Source organism: Carassius gibelio, chromosome A20 (assembly GCF_023724105.1).
Source record: "Carassius gibelio isolate Cgi1373 ecotype wild population from Czech Republic chromosome A20, carGib1.2-hapl.c, whole genome shotgun sequence".
NCBI classification, from domain to species: Eukaryota; Metazoa; Chordata; class Actinopteri; order Cypriniformes; family Cyprinidae; genus Carassius; species Carassius gibelio.
The window spans coordinates 1,116,060-1,121,059 of record NC_068390.1 but is presented as its reverse complement, the minus strand read 5'-3'; the positions used below and the strand labels follow the sequence as shown (position 1 = coordinate 1,121,059).

The 5,000-nt window shown below is 33.9% G+C and overlaps 1 non-coding gene across 1 annotated transcript; it reads right to left on the bottom strand.

Moving 5' to 3' along the window:
• Positions 1-1,284: 1,284 nt before the first annotated feature.
• On the bottom strand, positions 1,285-1,357 carry trnak-uuu (transfer RNA lysine (anticodon UUU)). Its single transcript has one exon. It is a non-coding gene; the product is annotated as a tRNA-Lys (tRNA).
• Positions 1,358-5,000: the final 3,643 nt, after the last annotated feature.

Here is a 5,000-nt window from a genome sequence, read left to right as displayed (position 1 = left end):
TGTGATAAAGTAATCCATATGAAAACAAGGCGATGTCCTTTTTTCACGTCTCCCTTCATTATATCTAATGTGACCACGCCCCCGCGCTGAACGCTCTATTCAGATTCAAACTGAAGCGCGGCTTGAATACGCCCACACAGAAGAAAAAGCAGCCAGACTGTTGTTCAAGTGCTTTTATTTTACTGTTTGCTTCGCGATGAGAGGAATAACACATAATTCACCCCAAAAAGATGTGACGTGGTTGAGGATTTGAGAAATGGATTTCCTCAGAAAAAAAAGAATGAAGCACTTTATTCAGCAGAGATCATAAACATGAGTAAGTCTCTTTATATTTATTTATATACTTTTACTAGTTTTCACATAACGTCTAAACATTTTACTAGTTAGACTTTTTCCAAACTATAATTCTTGACTAAATGTATAATTAAGTTAAATATTATGAAGTTTCAATAACAATATACAAAACTATACCACTCAAAAGCTTGATGTAAATAATATAAATGTAACAAATACATGTAACTGTAACAAATGTAACAAAAAATGGTGTTCTTTTAATTTACCACCCTAAAAAACATGAAAAATATTCTCAGCTATTTTCAACATTAATAATAATGATAACAATAAAAGTTTTTATTTTTTAGTTTTTACAAATTCAGATTGTTAAAAGGATTTCTTAAGGATTGTGTGACTGGAGTAATAATGCAAAAATAAAATTAGTTTGAAAGTCAGCTTTGATTGTTCCTAATAAACTGTTTAACTGCTCCCCCATATTAAATTATGTTGTGGGATAATTAAATATATTCTAAATAAACTCTAAACTTAAAATTATATACATTTATTTTGTTCTCACGTTCTTTCTTGTAACACCTCCCTCTCAGTGACAACAGCTGACTGAGCGGCTCTTTATGCAGCTCATTATGCAGGGCTTTGTCTTCTCAGGTGTAAATCATGATAGTTGACGCCTACTCGCATATGACTTTTACCAACAAAAAGTGTCTTAGACAATTTAAATCAATGTATTGTTTTCTGTAAGTGAGTAAACAAGATGATTTTCACATAATTTACAAAGAAAAATTCTAGGCTACAAGCTCCGGTTCTCAAAAATCCCAGGCACCATTGTTCTTTATGTATTTTTTGGCCTTGTTCATTTAACATTGTTCGTTTGTCACTAACCACAAGGGAGATCCCCTGATCACCGGGAGCAGGAAAAAACACCGTTCCACTACAGAGTCAGCAGAAGAGATGGACCGTAGTGATAGCAAGGTGAGGCCAAAGAAAGACCTTCGCCCGAACAGGGACTTGAACCCTGGACCCTCAGATTAAAAGTCTGATGCTCTACCGACTGAGCTATCCAGGCTCTTGTCGAGTACTGGCATCTCACCTTTTATATAACAGCAGTTTTACAACAAGCTGCCCAGAAGAGACGCAGGTGTCACGGGATGAAAGCTAGAAGCAGTTAGGACAAAGGACCACAGAAGGCACAATTACCATCACAGAAAGCTAAAGCAACACTGCAAAGCCCTCCCGCAGTCGGCAGGGTTCGAACCTGCGCGGGGAGACCCCAATGGATTTCAAGTCCATCGCCTTAACCTCTCGGCCAAAAACAGGGCAAAAGGGACTGCTATGGGTGGGGGAAAAGAAAAAATGAGAAAAAAAGGAAGGGGAAAGGGAAAAATGAAGGAAAAATTGGAAAATTAGCTTGAAAAATTAAATAGATTTTTCTTTCAAACCAATTTTTCACCTTTTCAATTATTTTAACTAACAAATTATAGAAAAGACAATATTTATACCCATTTTACCTCATCACAAAACAACTCCTTATATTCCTTTTTGTAAAATTGAAAGAATAAAACATTCAAAACATATTTCCACAAATAGGTTTTATTCCAAAAGCTCAAATATGACATGCATTCTCTATAGTAATTGTTTTAGTGTCACAAGCTTTCAGTACACAGAGACAGCAACAACACTAAGACAATTCAAATAACACAAGAATAAAAATACACATATGTGAATATAAATAAAAAAACTGAAAAACAAATTGAAATATAAAATATATTGTATGTACAGTTGTGATATAGATATAATAGGAATGGAATAGAATGAGATGTAGGGATGTACTAGCATATGGGGTGGTAACAAATAAAATATAAGGTTATTGCACATATTTTTATTGCACGATGGGGGGGGGACTTTTAACTGTTCATTAGGCAGATTTTCTTAGGCAGATTTTCTGGGAAAAGAAACTTCTTGTTTCTCTCGTATTCCATACACTGTATCGCCGACCGGATGTCAAAAGTTCAAAAAGGATCCAGAGTGATTTCCTAAGCACTTTTCCTCACTCTGGATGTGTACCGTTCTTGAAAGGTGGGTAGGGAAGCACCAGTAATCCTCTCGACAGTCCAAAGACCTCAGGTCTGTAGAGGTGCAGTCATTGGTGTAGAGTAGGGCAGCACGATAACTCGCATGTGATTGTTATGCGCATCTCATCAGTAGAGCCGGTTCTGTTGATGTTCAGACAAATTGTCTGCGATTATGAATGTGATATTGTATAGCTTGTCAGTGAACCACGGCTCTGTGTAGTAAATGCTGCTCCATCTGAAAGCACATGATGGAGATTTACTACTAATCAACAACACCGGCTTTACTGACGAGATGTGCATGAAAATCACATGTGATTTATAGTGCATCCCTAGTGTAGAGGGAGAAGAGCAGTGGATCCAGCAAGGGTCTGCAGTCATTATGTCCTGTTATCTTGGGTTTCTTTGGGCCAGGGATGATGGTGGAGCATTTGAAGCAGCCAGGGACTATGGACAGTTCCAGTGATCTGTTGAAGATCTGTGAAACAATAATAATATTTAAGAATATATATATATAAATAAAAAAACATGAAAATAACTCAAATTACATATATGTTTGCTACCCAATAGGTTTATTCTAAAAGATTGTTATCCAGCATAATTTATTTAATAGAAAATAATATCAATAGGAAATAATCATACATGTTTATATAGATATATATATATATATATATAATCTTAACTATCACAAATAGTTTATTAAGAATAGAAATATATACAGTAAAATTAAGCAAATATACATATTTAAATTTAAAAAACTATAATAACTATACTACTAATAATTACTTATATAATTATAATAAACTTTTAAAATCTGACCTTTATAAAAGAAGAAGTATGTATGCAAAAACACATTTAAATAATAACTTAATAATAATATAAACTTTCACCAATATTTAATTTACAAAAGCTTAAATCGAACATTTTATTATTTTTATAAGACATAAATACAAATTTAAAGAACTATACTACTGTTAATATAATACTTACAATAATACATGCTGCAATATGAAAGGCCACCTCGATTTATATAACAATCTTGCCCAAACATAGCATATTATATAACGTTACATATGTTAAATCACAGATTAATAAACATATTTAGAAAAAAGAGTTAACGTCACGTAGTACTTCGCTTTCATGTTATGTGTTTTATTGTACTTACCTCCACGTTATCTGAAAACATCAAACTGAATAAAAATATGCTCCGTGTTTAAATAATAATGAATTCGCCTTAAAATTAATAAACTAATCATTTGAGCGCTTCCGCTTTTTTGACTGTAATCATGTGGTTTCGCACGTGACTATGTTTCGGCCAATGGCTGTATTGCTCCGCTCGACCAATGGCTGTTTTGCCCCGTTCGGACCTGTTAGGAGATGGTTAGGAGTTGTTAGGACATAGACCACGTGATGTTCGTACTTGTGTTAGGAATTAGTTCGGAAGTGTTAGGACTTATTCAAAATGTGTTAGGAAGTGTTAGGAAGTGTTCAGCAGTCCATCGCCTTAACCACTCGGCCACGACTACAAGAACAGACCAGCTTCTGCTCAGTTTGTGTGCAACACTGCTGCCTGACCTACTTGCAAACAACCCAACTCAGTCAGCAAGCTGACTGTAACCCAATAAAGGGTTTCCTTTTTTGGATACAGAAAATAATAACAACAAAACTTTGTGCACTTATAAAATAAAGATAACAAACAAGATGTGCTGTCTGCAGCCTTTGTCTGCGCTGATCTTCATTTACAAACACGTCATTAAAATGAACCTCTAACTCTGTGAATACTCAACGAAGAGACATGAGAGAGATATCTATAGAAAGCTTGACATTTCTACTTTTAAACTAAACAAGTGCTGCCGAAAACAAATATTCTGTGATAAAGTAATCCATATGAAAACAAGGCGATGTCCTTTTTTCACGTCTCCCTTCATTATATCTAATGTGACCACGCCCCCGCGCTGAACGCTCTATTCAGATTCAAACTGAAGCGCGGCTTGAATACGCCCACACAGAAGAAAAAGCAGCCAGACTGTTGTTCAAGTGCTTTTATTTTACTGTTTGCTTCGCGATGAGAGGAATAACACATAATTCACCCCAAAAAGATGTGACGTGGTTGAGGATTTGAGAAATGGATTTCCTCAGAAAAAAAAGAATGAAGCACTTTATTCAGCAGAGATCATAAACATGAGTAAGTCTCTTTATATTTATTTATATACTTTTACTAGTTTTCACATAATGTCTAAACATTTTACTAGTTAGACTTTTTCCAAACTATAATTCTTGACTAAATGTATAATTAAGTTAAATATTATGATGTTTCAATAACAATATACAAAACTATACCACTCAAAAGCTTGATGTAAATAATATAAATGTAACAAATACATGTAACTGTAACAAATGTAACAAAAAATGGTGTTCTTTTAATTTACCACCCTAAAAAACATGAAAAATATTCTCAGCTATTTTCAACATTAATAATAATGATAACAATAAAAGTTTTTATTTTTTATTTTTTACAAATTCAGATTGTTAAAAGGATTTCTTAAGGATTGTGTGACTGGAGTAATAATGCAAAAATAAAATTAGTTTGAAAGTCAGCTTTGATTGTTCCTAATAAACTGTTTAACTGCTCCCCCATAT